Genomic DNA, 16875 nt, shown 5'->3' on the forward strand with positions numbered 1-16875 from the left:
TATAGTAAAGACCTCTTTTTATAGTAAAAAATAATGCATAATTTCATTGACGCAGGGCCCAAAACGTCACACGAAAGCGCGAGTCCTGGGGCAAGGGCCCCGCTGGCCCCCGCCAAAGACCGGCTCTGCCGATAATAAACGCGCGAAGTATATTTGTGCTTATAATATAATATAAATGTATAATTATATATTATATATTATAGACGTCACAACTCACCTATTTGAATATTTCACGGTACACGCGCGAGACCGTCGGCACCGGTGGTGCAGGTGCGGCGGCTTGCGATCGGCGTCGTCGGCGGCGGCGGCGGCGATTCGCGGGCGGCGCGTGTCGGGCGTAATATCAGACGTAGTCGGACGGCAGCGAGTTCTGCCGCTGATGATGGTTGTGATGGTTGTGGTAAGGGTCGATTGGCTCGTACATGTCCGAGTAATAGGCGCTGCTGTGCTGGTCGAACGCGTAACCGGCGTTGTGGTAAGCGGGCGTCGGCACCCGGTCCAGCTCGGTGTACAGCACGTCGTCGGCGGCCGACGACAGGGACAGCGGCGGCGGCGACATGCTGTGCGGCCCGTCGTCTTGGCCGCCGCCGATGACGGACGCGTAAACCACCACCGGTATGGCGGCCGCCGCTTCTTCGACCGTGTAATGGTTGGCCCGGACGGCGTTCTGATTGGACGGCACGGCGTCCGGCGGCAGCACGGCGCCGCGTTTCCGCCGGAACCACCGGAACCAATCGCCCGGGTTCACGGACAGCTGATGACCGACGCCGCCACCACCGCCGCCGCCGATACCGCCGTCGTCGCCCCCGCCGATCAAGCCGCCGATGCCACCGCCGCCGCCGACTCCCCCGCCACCGCCGCCACCGCCGCCGACGCCGTTAACGGGCACCGCCGCCCGACGGCCGTCCCGGGCCGGTGTGCTGATGGACGACGTGCGTCCGGGGCCGCCGGACGATCGGGCCGGCGCGGCGGTTGTTCAGGTTGTTCAGATGGTTCAGGTGGTTCAAGTGGTTCAGGTGGTGGTGGTCCCCCGCCGCTATCTGGGCGATCTGCCGCTGATGGTGGTGCAACTGCTGATGGTGGTGATGGTGGTGAACTCGGTCCGTGGGCGGATCGAACGACACCAAACACTCTGCGCACACAACAAAACAACAACATGTAATTACTATTGTACGTATCAGGTACACCTGATGTTATTATTGGGTAACAGACCGGAGAATATATAATACACCTTCGAGGTTCAAGGAAATGCGTTTACGACCCAAATATAATAACTACAGTACGCTCAGGCGCTATAATAAAAATGTAGTCGTTTACACGTTCGAGTTCGGGCGACGGCGAAACTAACTGTTTTTAGATACGGGAAAAAGTAATAACGCAAAAATCATGGACGTCCCCATTGATAGCGGTCGTTATAATATTTTAATATTAAATTTGTCAAAAAGCGGGGCGACATAATAATAATAATAATAAACGCGCCTGACCACCTAACAAGCTTTATATAACTACGAAATCACTCTCCTCCTTCCCCCCCTCATACCCCCTCGTGCATTACACGCGCGCAGGCCCGCGACCTGTAAATTAGCATTTTATTATGTTTTTATATTTAACGAAAATGCGTTACAAGTCTTGTTTTACGATTATGTTTGTTTGGTTTTTACAGTAGTGTTTATGATCGTATTTTTCTTTTTATAACAGGCTATGTATAAACAATGTATACATTGTACGCAAATGCGTTAACATGCAAGTAGGTACTGCTGCAACTTTATATGCAGTCATACAGGTATTACATTCGCATGATATTGTGATATCGTTTTATATTTATGATGTCTTCATTTTTTAAATCCTCTCCGTTTTAGTACATATCTATGTACTATAAGTATATTATATAATATATATATTATTGTTTATTGTATATATTATTATGACGGAGGTAAAAATGTCGGTTGTGCGTCATTTTATTTGTTCACAAAAAGTATTTATTAAAATAATATAATTTATATTAAAGAGTTTACTTTGGAGTATTTTTTTCAAAGAATTAATGTCCACGCATTAATATGTATATCACAATATTATTATTACATGTTTATTCCGCGCACACAATGCATACGGTGCGCCGTCCTAATAAAACAAAAACGAATAAATACGAATACATATTATAGACATCTGTAATCAAAATGTTAACATACGAAAATTTAATATTGGAAAAGAACCAATATTTAAATAACCTTTAAGTACTAAAATAATAAACTCGATATGCTTTATTGAGAGACTGTTAAGTCTTAATTCATTTAAAGTAGATAGATTATATTATTCCTATCAAAACACGTTTTTATATCTAACGCGGTGTAAGTTACACACAAAATTACTTTTCTTTTACGATCGTAATATTTAATGAGGTGTAAATTAAAATATTTCGAAAACAGAAAAAAAAATGATTTATACTCAGCTATAATTAATTATTTAATGAAATAACGACATTAAAATAATACTATGATTACTACGTATAATGTATATATACCCTATATGTGAAATGTATTAACAACGAATTAATTAATGTCACTAATAATTTTACATGTTCATTAGGTATTATCCACTGACATTAAATGGATAAATAAATATTTAATATTATTATAGATATTATAAATATACACGTTGAAAAAATACTTAAAAATTTGTTGAGTATAAACGATTATAGGAAAAAATTTGCATTATATATATATATATATATATATATATATACATGTAAACATACGAATAAAAAATTAGAATATAATAATGTACTGTATCGCGTTTTACATAAATAATTTGTCGAGTTAATAAAAAAGCTTTTTTTATTAGAAATATATTTTCGAGTAAATACATAATATTATTATAGTTAAAAGTTATTGTTCCGTACACGCGAACTGCAATATCGGTATAATATATAACGATCTGATCATAGGTGATGATAATCGGTAGTTGATTATATTATAATATTATACCAGAAGTAGGTATATGGTGTACCTATTACTTATTATATGGGATTTTGTTACAAATATCGTTACGAACTATTAGGTATATTGTGTGGGTTATGAGTTACAGGCATACATGATATTAAAACTACTACATAGCTGTTATAGAAAAATCAAGTCGATATAGTTTATATACCGTGAAAAGTTGTTAGCGTTCCAAATTTCTATCGAATAAATCCCGAGTTTTTTGGCTTCAGTTTAATACACACAGTAATTTTGAAATTTATTAATATTAGACGACCAAAAGTTTACGACCGTAATATTTTACACACGTATAATAATGTAGACGTTGTAATATAATATACCATCATATGCACAGCAATATGTGTAGGAAAATAGAAATTATTTTCGTGATATTGTTATCAGGACGGACGCTTATAAATTATAATACGTACAATGTACATATATTAACAGATGGTGAATCTTTCAACAGTTAACACTAAACATTCTTTTCTCGGTATAGTTTTTTTTTTACAAAACATTTTTTTTTTTTTTTGTACATCTTGTATTGGAATGCTTTTAAGTTATAATTTATTGACTACTGGTTCGTAATTCGATTATTTTACATTCGCAATATTCAGCTTTGGGATAACAATAAATTTAAAATGTATCTTTAACGGAAAACTCAAAATGTAAAACCGAAAAATAATGTTTACAAACCCATACACTTACCAAGAAAATGACGGATTCAGTGATAAAAGAATCACTCTGTATATGAAGATAAATAAAAAGCGTGTTATAACAATGCACATGGATATATATTATTATTATACCGGTGTTTTATAGATACCCATACGTATATACGCAAACGGAAAGACTGTCGTCTGTATTGTAAAAAGGAAAAACGTACATAATATAGCGGCAGCGGCTGAAGTGCGCCTTGAAAACGTCCGTCTGACGTCCGATTGAGAACATAAATTTAGAATAAGCGAAAAAAGGAAACGGACCGAGTGTTCAGAGAATATATACTGTCCATTATTATCTCTCCATCGCGGCGATACGCGCAGCAGCTAGCTAACGTATTAATTTATACTCGAGTTGGTATTGTTCTGTCAGCGGACTAAATAAAAAATGTGTTTGGGATACCTATATACCTACACACTCGCATACAAATATATAAATATATACGGTATACACATATAAATTGTATATGCTCATTTCCACAACTGCTGTTGCACATGATTATACCTATATGCCATAAGTATTAAGTATATTATATATTATATTATACACATTTATAATATATATACATATATACTTACCTATACGACACGACGTCTGTGCACTGCCGAGCCGGTATAAGCGTATATATATATATATAATGTATAATACTTTTATACATTTTAACCGAGAGGACTCGCGTTCCAGTATTGTCGCCACCGACTCTGCCCAGTTATACGCTTATATTAAAATATATCATCACGCGACCTCGTTATACATAATATTATATATAATATATATTATATATTATATATGATAATGATAATATTATTATAATGTGCGAGCGCGTACCAAGCATATACACATAATATATACGTATTTGTTAAATGACGTGCGTGATATTTAACTCGCAGCGATAGATCATAGTATAATAATACTTAATAAACGTATATCCGTACAGGTACACACAACTCGACTACATGTATATATATTATAATATAGTGTGCGCGACGCGAGTTCAATTCTTCAAAATTTTCTCACACGACCTATCGGCGTGGATAACAGATATTATAATATACGACGAGGAGGAGCATGTACAAGTGTATGTATATAATATTATACGCATCGGACAAAAGTTTTATGCGTCCGCCGCCGCCGCCACCACCGCCACCGAACGGAATATAAATTATACCACAGCGTATATACATATAATACTGCCTATATGGCTATATACTATACTCGTACATGGGTAGGTACCTATCGTTATTTAATATTTATTATTATATTGTGTAGGTATAGTGGGTACATGTGCGTTCATACCGCGATAATGTACGTAATATATAATATACACGAAACGTAAACGAAATAATTCTGATAATTTTTTTCTCCCTTTACCCCGCATCACGATGTGTTATTATAACGCGTGATGGCGTGTTGATACCAAACGTGTTTTTTTATTTCGTTTCCACTCGCCAGCGCGCGCGTTGCATAACATCACATGCTAACACAATAGTTTTTTTACATAATATATTATTATATTATTATTATAGCTGGAAATCGTAAAAATGTACTACATAAAACCTTGTTTGGGTTAGTTAAAATTTGACGATCGCGTATAATATAAATGTATTAGTTTCCTCTTTTTTGCTGTTGTTGTTGTTTGTTGTTTTATAGCTAATATAATCGTATATTCTGCAGTTTGTTCGAGCCTGCTGAGGCGCTGAATATAAAATAAATATAAATTTCTACCTGTGTGTGTGTGTATTATTATATTATATACACCGCAATAACACATTTTTAGATACAGCTTCGTACGTTTTACCATCGATACTTATGTCATGTTATATAAACTATAAATACCTACTAATACTTACTAACATAACCTAACCTAACCTACTATACTTATATACGTATAGACAATAATTTGCATTTTGTGGTGGAAACGATTTTTTGTGAACTATTATACAGAGGGAACGTGTTATGAACTCGAATCGTTATTATTATTTTGTTTGCACGCCGAGGTTATACTAACACAGTATATACCTACATACGCACTGCGCCGTACTGCACACGCATTATGGAATTTTTACCTCGCAGATGGAGTAAATTAAAGAAAAAAACGCAGTGTCAATAATAAAAACCATAATTCCACCAGATGTTCCCTCCCATCGTGTGTATATATTCTGGGAAAAAAAAAATGTATAAGACGACCCCACGTTTTCTTCGAACGGCGGGCGGCATCGCGGCGAACGGCGTTCAAAGGATATAATACTGTGTCGACCGTGTTATAACTTCTAATTAAAATATCCAACACGATGTACCAACCGTGTACGGTTATATAGTATTTTTATTTATTTGGGATTTATAAACTACTTATAAAAACTTTTCTAAGTGGTAGTTACAAGGTATACGATTTAATGCTATAGGTACGCTGGTATTATAAAATAAATATTTACCTACTCGCGAACTCTCAAATTATTTTATAGTAAAATTTAACTCAAAGAGAAAACGGAAAAACTATACGTATATATAAAGGCAATATTGCTCTGCTGTGTACAAAGCTCGACTAGAAATGTTAAAATACATAAAAGGTGTACAAATACAATTTTTTACTATATAATCGAATATATCCCTATTGCGAATTGCCCGGAAAAACCTCAGTATAATATCGTGCGTACAGACATTTTCACTGCCACGTTCAGTTATATCAAAGGATTCGTTTTAAACGTTTTTATTAATTAAAAATAATTATATGTAATTTTTAAAATATTAATATTTAGCTGTAACCTATAAAAAGGGGTATTTTTTAATTTTCTTATTAATAATCATATAGTATAATTTTATTCTTTAGTTAGTTTTCAAGTCGTATTATTAATACTGCTGTGTGCAGTTTATTAAATTTCGGTATAAAAATAAATAAACAGGTTAAAGAAAAAAATTAACTGGTGAAATTAAATTCAAAATAAATTTCAAAGGGAATTCGAACCAATGCGCACGTGTAGGCGTATACGTATACAAATGAGTTGGTAACAATACAAATATTAAAATCATATCATAAATATACTATTATAATATATATATTATATTATATAATATATGCATGTTATATACTTAATAAGAAATTTAACTCACCTGGCCGAGATGGCGCTGTGCGTCCGGAAAGTCGTCTGAAACAAAAAACAAAAAAATTGTATTATTTTTAAGATGATCACAAGACACGCGGAGATGAATATTTTGCTTTTGTGTGGGAGACGGATCTCAGATTTGCAATCGCAATCACGTATTTAACATGTCGGTTTCACATATATATTATTAATTATTAATGATATTATGTGTGTAATATTGATACCGCCACAGCAGCATTTTACGGAGGAGGATGTATCGCAATCGTCATCTCTATACAGTGTTTATTATAAACACAAATATTATAATAGTATAGATCATTCGACGATGGATTTATTATGTCATAAGCTCGATGGGCTAACGTTGTTTTAATTGGTCGTGTGTGCGTGTGTATGTTGGATCTCGACGAATGATTTAATATATCTGGTCTTTACGCCAGTCTTTTAAAAACCCATTCCTGTTGTATATTATAATAATATATGCATTCATTCAATGAAACACCAACGACGGTCCCGCATCATTATAAAAACATTACCGTTCATCATCAGCCAGCAAGTAGTTATTATTATTATTATCATTATTAAAAGCGTTCGGCAAGCTGCAGCAATCGTTTTTTTTTTTTTTTGTATAATTTCGTTCGGTTGCATCGAGATTTTTTCAGGAAGTTATATTTCCCGCCTTTAATGTTTTTGACTGGTTTTATAAAAAATTTCTCCAAAAGTTGGTTCACCCCAAACGAGCTCTTTCGTCTGGTTATATTATACATACATAATATATGCGCCATATAAGCCAGCTACGACCACATTCTGCAGCCGCAGTAAACGTTGGTGTTTTTATTACATCGTTTCAGTGTTTTACAAAAAGAAATAATTAACTAAGTATACAAGCGACAAATATTTTTAAGTTATATTAGTTATAATATTGCTTTTATATGCATAACGGACGTATCGTGACATTTTTATTCGAAACAACTGTAGCAGCAGTGTACATTGCGAACATCACACTACTCCACACATTAAAATCGCGGAGAATATTGTTATAAATATGTTTGTACAGAGCTCGCGATAAACGTGAAATGCGCGAAATTTTATTTTTACTGCAAAAGTATATGTACTTAATCCTCTAATACGCGCGAGTGTATATTTTTTTACGAGACGTCTGGTAGAGTTTAATTAATGCCTGGGCGGTAGAGTTGACGTTTTACCTCCATAAAATTTGATAAACGTTAAAAACATAATCTTGCGCTGGTATATTAAAATGATATAATGCGCGCCAGGAGAGTAAAAAAAAAACATTGCAGAATGCGACAGAAAACTATCAGCTATAGGTATACGTGTATAGTAGCTTAACTATATAATAAATGTACATTTCTGTAGGGCATGACAACTTGACTTTTTTTATGCGGTCTGAACTGTGCGGTTCATCATTTTTTAGTCTTCTTTAGAAAAATTTTTATTGTATCTTTAAAAACCCGAAGCTTGTTCCAACGTGACAAAAGATATAAACGAACTAGTAAAGAAAATATAAATAACCAGTCGATCTTATAAATGTTATATTTATTTTAAAAACGACAAAGGGTTAATACAATTTTCTATCTTAATTCTATCAGGTCAATCTTCATTCATCAATTTACTTGAGTATAGATAATGCTGTAATAGGTACACAAATAATAATCAATAATATGTATACTATCAAGTCATTTTAGCGTAACATTTTAAATGCTCATGTTTCGGGTGGCAAGAAGATTTAACAGCTAATTAAAATTTAATAGATCCCTCCAACATTACGAATCACTTGTATTACACAATTTATTTGATGTTTATGCTCTGAACGTTAAAAGATTTAAGGACCGCTTTAAACCTGGCATTACTATAAATATTAGTTTATGACTTAACGCGTTAAATGGTATACCTATTTAATGATATCAAATCGCGTTGTTACGTATATGATTATTATTTTTTTAAATTTATTAAATTTATTTTAACGAACGGCATTTTGCGCTTCTACTTCAGCTACAATGTATTTAAAGTACGAATTAACATTTTCTTGTTTTGAAATGTTTAATAAAACGGAAAAATATTTACATATATAATTCCTTGTGTGTTTTAGACTTAAAAATATTGTTCACTCAACCAATGAGGCATTAACCGCGAAGGGGCTTGATACATGTTTTATATCTGACATGCATATATGCCATTTGGCACAACAATGCATAGGATTTTTTTCGCGATAAACCTTGATTTTTTTTTTTATTCTCAACCACCCATGAAGCCAGTATTTTTTCGTGACCTTCGTTTTGGATTTTATATATGATTTGCCCGACCTCGTGTTTTATGTATATATGGGTTGTTTTTAATTCTCATGCGCTCTAATCATTTTGAAAATTATTTGTATACTTAGCTATAATAAAATCAGACAGTTATATATCAATATACACTTATATAAATTTCAGATTTGCCGATTGCTATGTGTCGGTAGTGACGTTTTCAATTAATATAAAGGTACCTCATAGCTTGTAGGTACAAACTGACAACGGTGTATATTAGCCTTTTGATAAATACATTTTTGCAGTTTTATCCTTTATAAGTTATAGGATGTAGATACAAATAAATTTTATCGCTAATGGTTTGCTGCAATGTCGTAAAAAACGCTATTGACATAATTAACATCGTTTTTCTTCGAGGACCAACGCTACTATCCGAGCGTGGGCTTTTCTCACATGAATTCTATATATATTATACAAAGGAGGTTTTTGAACTTCTTTTTCCGTCGTCGATATTATACGTGTTATTTTTTATATACATCGCTTTAACAAGTTTCCACCCGTTCTTTTACATCATTGTAAGAAAATTATCATCAGCAATTAGTATATTAGTATATATATTTATTCTTTTTAAGATTTTTCTTGATTATTTACATTTTTGATTTAATTTCGTTATGATGAGTCATGTTATACTTAATTTCAAATTTTTGTCGTGCAATATGAATCAATAATATGATGCATTATATACATAATTGGAATTTTTAACTCTATAATATATTAAACAAAAAAACCAAAATCCTATAAGAGACCATTAAAAATTAATTTAAAAACATTAATTTTTATTTTTCAAATTTATATAATACGAATATATATTTATAATATATGTTTATGATTCAAAGTTTAATTTTACTAGGAGACATGTTTCTATTTTATAAAAAAATTAATACGAATATAAAACACTTGCATACTTAAATATTAAGGTCATTAATTTAGAAAATATATGAGAAAGATAATCTAACTTTACTAATTATATTTAAAAATAATCAATTTTTTGATTTTTTATCTTTCAATATCTGAAGTAATTTAAAATTATTGAAGATGAATTAAAAAATAATGCTGGAGTGGTGTAGTTCTTGTTTGAAAAAATGTTTTATATAATCTTTGTATGCTAATTTTAACACGTATATGATTGATCGTAAATGTTATTTTAATATAAGCATACAATTTTCTTCACCTGATGCACCATGTACAACTGATGTAACACCGATAAAAAACAACCGGATTTGTGATGTATCACGCGCGTAATTAGTTATCTTCAAATATCTATTTAGAAGTATTTTTCCCGAATTTCTTATACGAATTATACGTTTTTATCGTTCATCCTAAAAATGATTATCATGACGACTGTTATACAAAAAACTTTCTATGTATTTTATGTTTGGCAACCTTAAAAAATTCGTTGTCTATCTCCAAGTTGAAAGTTTTTGTAATAAAATATCTATAATACCTAGGTTATTAGTTCGATCACATATTCACATTAAACGCGTAATTAATTATTTCGTCTGATAAGAACTATCTATATAAATCATTATATAAAATCGAATGATAATGCGCGTCTCAGATATTGTTGAATTTTATCCCTGTACAAAGTATCCAGTACCTAAATGTATTCATTAAATCATTATGACGTATTATACACGTGTGCGTAAATAAATGAAAAAAAAATGTATGCACATATACCTACTTATAAGTATATATATTTACGGGAACCTGCAAGTCAAATTACCGAGTCAAATCTGATAATATAATAACCACCTATAATATATTGCTCATTATTATTACTATTATAATACCTATACCTACAGATGTTTGTACACAACACGTATTTATACGAATAGTCGAATATAGCCGAACACAGATTGTTATGTTGCTATGTAGCGGGGAATCGAATAGTTAAAAATCGATGGATTCGTTATCGGAATGTGTATGTATAATAATATCATCATAATCTCGTTTTTCGGCCGAGATAATTACTACAAACGCGCCATACTACACATACATTATTTTTATTATTATTTATGTGCCGATCGAGTACGAAACGCTCGCGCGTATCTATAATATATATATATATAATATAATATAACGATTATTATTATTATAAAGCCCTCGAGTGAAATGTGGGCGTACCTCCGTATATCTATATAATAATATACGAAATAAAAAATATAAAAATAATGAAAACGGACCCGCCGCCACCTGTTATAAACGTCGACGACGCTGTATTTTGCGCGCGCGCGTGTGTGTGTGCCGCCAGTACGACGGCGATCGCATAATATAATCATTTAAGACGTGTATTATAATATTATTGACGTATGATATGCTAAAATATACAGCGGACACGCGGCGAGCACTGTTTTCGAGCAGAATCGACCGACCGACCGGCGAAATATAATTTAAATAAATCGGAAAAACAAAACGTACGGGTTTCCGCTTAAGAAGTCGTTTATACAAGCGGCCGGACGTGATACAGCTAATTATAATCAAACAATATTATAATACCGACCGGAAGCGATAAGTCTACGAGTGCGAATCGACCGGCGCGCGCGCGTACACGACGTATGTACAAGGCGTATCGGACGTCCTGGACGCGTGCTCGAAGCGATGTCGCGCGTCGTGTAATTATGCACGCGAACACGCGCAACAATATCTTACAAGTTACATGGCATCAGGTGGTGCATAATTTAGGTATCCACCGCCCCGGACACGATGGACGTGCGAGTGTGCAGGTGCGCTGTGTAAGTTAAAGTAATGGTAAGCATCGTCTGCGACCCCGCGTCTTGCAGCGGTGTAAGAGCTAGCGCAGTGTGCGCTGTGTTCATCGCGACCGCTCGCGTGTGCTCGCACCGGCGTAATACAAGCATTTTACGCGCGTAGGCGAAGTCGCATTAGCGCGCACTGACGTTTTACAATATTGCGGTATTATATATTACGTATAATATCGTACACGAGTATAGGTACGTGTGCGGCGTGTGTCGCGTGTGGGCAAGTATCGCATATGCGTATGCTCTCGTGTGTTATTTATACTAACGCAATATAATCGCAGCACATACGCAACGCGTGTACACAAACCCGACGACGCGCGCGCGTGTGTGTGTGTGTGCGGTAGTTATAGTCGAGTAGTATATATATATATATATTTATATGTATATAATATTATATTAATATCGTAGTTGGATAGTGTACGCGAGACGCAGTGCTTTCTGAGGCAGTACGGAGATAAAAAAATTCACTAATATATTTTATGTTTATTATTATTATTATTATTATAATTTCATACGTGTATACTTGTACATTACATAGTGCTGCAGCCGCGCGTACATATAATGCGTGTGCGTACCTACATATACACATTCGATCGTAAAAAGGCTTGTAATGATTATTATTGTCACCGAGCGGTCGTATATTATCTCTCGGACTTTACGTGTATATAATATATATACACATATAGGTACCTACCTACATGTAATATTATGTACACGCACATAATAATATTACAAAATCATTATTATTATCGATGTATATTTTAGCTCGGCGATAATATTTATATACCTAAAACGCTGACACCGTCGTAAAAATATAAAAGTCTGCTCGTAAACCATCCGCTTTACACATCATCATAATAATATGATCTGATCGTATACGTTGTCCGTCATCATAATAATATATTATATTATATTCTTGATACGACGTGATGGCATAATATGACGGCGGTACAGGAATGATGCAAGATGGGGAGGAAACGATATGCGAGAGCGCGCGTTGACAAAAATCAAATAAAAAACCAACAATAAAAAAAACCACCTATTATAATACATAATAATAATAATAAGTAGGCATAAACATGCAGTAGACGGAAACTCACAGTTTTAGGTGTAGGAAGACGACCATGAAGAGGGCGCCGATGGCAGCGGACAGCAACGACACCAGGACCAATATCATGGGCCACGTCACCTCGGCAATGGGAACTGTCAACATACCTGTCAAAACACGACAATGATGATTATATATTTTTTTTATTTTATACACGTGTCGTAATATAATAATATAATAATCACGCTATTATTTATTGGATTATAAATTGTAGGTACGAAACAAATACACAATATATATATTATATAGTTGACCGAATACTATACATATAGTACGCGATCTATTATATGACGGCGACGTGATATATACATACATAATATAATAAAATATAATAGAAAAGATACACAATAAAATATATATATAATAACGCGGATAATGTTTGATAACCACCACCGCGAAGTCTGGCGGGCGGGATGCGACGATAATAATATTATACTTACATACAGCCGTACCTAATATGCGCGCGATGATGTCTCGATTATTATACGGAGTAACGTCTTCATTTTGAATTTTTTTTTTTTCACAATTACACCGTAATATATAATACAACAACACGACACCTATATAGTATAATATCATTGTCACACCTCCGTTGCCGCGCCGTGGGAACGAGACTGTGAAAAATGTGTAATTTCGTTTTGGTCGGCATTTTATTATTATTATTTATCGCGTCAACGCCGCCGTCGCACCCGCATCGGATTCGAGTGGCGCGTATCGTCTCCATCGTTTTGTTTAATTTTTCTTTTTTATTTGTCATTCGACAAATCTTCCCGCTTTGTAAGATATTATTATGCTCTGCGCGTATAAAATTATACGCGTACGTACGCACCAAAACACTGGCGGGGAAACGCTGACGGTTTGATTGAGTTCGTATGACATGTTGTCGAGTATAATATTATTATTATTATTATTTTATCATATAGTAGTCGGGTTACAGCAATACAGCAATTGATGGTAGGCGGTGAAACTATTATTATATACGACACTGCCACCGCGGTGACAACACTACCCTGACAGGCGACAGCGACGTTCGGGTTTCTTCTTCGACGCGTCCCAAACGAATATTTTATTTTATCATTTTGATATATTTTATGACATAGTCGTAAGTATTTTCAATCGTTTAACAATATTCAATAAGAGTACTTAACCTATGTTCTATACTTTCACAGATTTAACAGCCACGCGACAGTTTTATACTCATCGTACCTATATAAATATATAATAAAGTGATGCGCTTATTATAATATTACATGTTACGAGTCGATTAGAAGAAAGTCATCTTTATATATTATACGGGATTTGAATTTCCAAGTCACTAAATATTTATATTCGATTGAAAAACTAAAAAGATTTATATCCCTAAATATTGATTATATATACACTACTTGTTTATATTAATTTTTAAATTCAATTAAAACTTGTTAAACTACAGCTGTGTAGATAAATACATATATATATACATATACATCTACTTAATAACTTTATAGTAAAATCCATTTATATAAACACAGCAGTTGTGTTAGTGAGATTACTGCAGGTTCGGTCTTAGGATAAAGTTTAAGAGCTATATAAGATTTTACTTTTATAAACATAGCGGTCGTATTGTTTACGTTTTAAGCTTAAATAATTTCACTTGAAACAAATAATAATTATATTGCACAAGACGAGCATTAAACTGTATAAATACATAATACATCCATTTATAAAAGGGTGTAATATAAAAGTGTTTTAATTCAATATTCAAAAATAACAAACACGTCATATAGATACTCGATTATTGTAAACTCGAAGCAAACGAAAAGATAATCATTATTTATACAATATTAAACACAATAATGGTTCTAAGATAATTAGAGTTTGCGGGGAAGCAAATGTTGTTACGAGATATCTTTATTTTTCAGCCAGAAGATTGACGGTGTACCAAAAACAGTCGTCGAGTTAGATCGTAAAATAATATTTAACAAAAACACAGTGTTATTTAAATTGACTAACAACAGTGATTGCGTATATAAATATTATTACGTGATTCAAATAATTATTTTCTTATAACTTACCATGCTGCATCAGACTAATTTTATCTTCTATTAATTTCGCACGTAACTAAGATATACCTACACTAATAATTAACCTCACACGCAATTTGGCTGTTTTAATTTTTAATCTGTTTCTGGGGAAAGTAAATTGGTATACCGGTTAATATGCGTCAATTGAAAGCATTACATTTCGTATATACTATATAGAAGTTTGTGAAATAATACACGCCCACTTCGCCAATGTATATAGTCAACCCTCAATACGGTGACATAGAATACATTGGCTACATAGTTGTTTATCCTCTAAAATATGTGTTGACACATAAGATACCGATAACACTTTACTCAATTAAATAACGTAATATTTGTCTCAATAATCCAAAAAATAAATTTATTAAAAAGAATCTAGAAGACTTTAAACGTTATAATAATACTAATTATAACATATACTAAAACGTAAAATCTAGTGAAAAATCAGTAAGTATACTTGAAAATCCACTGGATATCGCTATAACATGGGTCCGAGAAATTCAAAAGTGAAATTTTTAATAACAATAAATTTATAAAAAATATTAAGGCACACAAACATAATTTATGTAAAAAATATTTAATAATTAGTATTTGGCTGGGCTTTTCTTAATTTTTAATTTTTAACTTTTGATACTATTAACATATTAACACTCACGATGTTTATATTTGTTTATAATAACATTTGTCTTTTTAATTACTTTAAATGTATATCAATCGAATTAAAATTAAAAATATAATACCTAGGTATTGGTATATATATATATATATATAATATAATAATACAATATATTATTATTATTATGTTTATGTATAATATTTTTAAAATGTATAAAATTCAGTAATATTAATTTGTTATGTATAGAACGATTTATTAAATTTTGTAAGCAAAAATAACTCTGCAACGTATTTTTATTGTTTTGTATGATAATTTAATTGTTTGTCTATATTTCCAACGGAGAATTGAAAAATTATATTTTCATAAATAAGAGCGTTATTATTGTTTATCGTGTTATTAATATGTAAATTTCAGGGACAAACTAAAATTATTTCGTTTATATTAAAAGGTTACTTATATCCAAAATCAAACTACGTAAATAATCTGTAAAAAAAATGGAACTAGAAAAATTAAAAATTCATCTGCAATTTTGTTACAAACTACAAAATCACTAATCAATAATTTATAATAATGAAATTTTTTTTAAGCATTTACTGGTTTTAATAATTAAGGAAATAATTAGAAAAAATATTACAGATTTTTAATATAACGAGTTATAGTTATATATACAATGTATCGACTATTTATTATTCTCAGTATCCAAAGTTTATTAAGTAATTACCTTTTGACTTTGCCGATAAAATATAAATTATTTATTATGATATTATGTCAGGTAAGTAATTTATTTTATTTCAATAGTTTTAATATTTTACTAAATTTTGCCGAAAATTAAAATCGTGATTTATTTTAATTGGACCATATGTAGTCAGACTATATTTTAAGTTTTTATTATAATAACAATGAAAAAATGTCAAGCTCAAAACTGTGATATAATTTTATTATTTATAATATGTTATAAAGTTTCAAAATGAAATACATATTATACTTAGACTAATTCGCAATTTAGGTATATTTTCACGCATAAAATATTTCAATAATATAAATTTTATAATTAACATACACTTTGTTTATTACTTCCGATAGGTAAGTACACTTCAGCTATAACATAACGTGTCACGAATGTATTTTAACGAGTTAATTTGAACATAACCAGTTTTTCAAAACGAACGTTTTAATTAATAAAAATTGTCTTGTATAGATACTTAT

The 16875-nt window shown here is 32.6% G+C and overlaps 1 pseudogene; it reads right to left on the reverse strand.

Annotated features, from left to right (window-relative positions):
- Positions 1-222: 222 nt before the first annotated feature.
- LOC112602345 overlaps positions 223-16875 on the reverse strand; it is a 66083-nt pseudogene continuing 49430 nt past the window's right edge.

The sequence above is a fragment of the Melanaphis sacchari genome, unplaced genomic scaffold (genome assembly GCF_002803265.2).
Source record: "Melanaphis sacchari strain LSU unplaced genomic scaffold, SCAv2.0 Contig86_pilon_pilon, whole genome shotgun sequence".
NCBI classification, from domain to species: domain Eukaryota; kingdom Metazoa; phylum Arthropoda; class Insecta; order Hemiptera; family Aphididae; genus Melanaphis; species Melanaphis sacchari.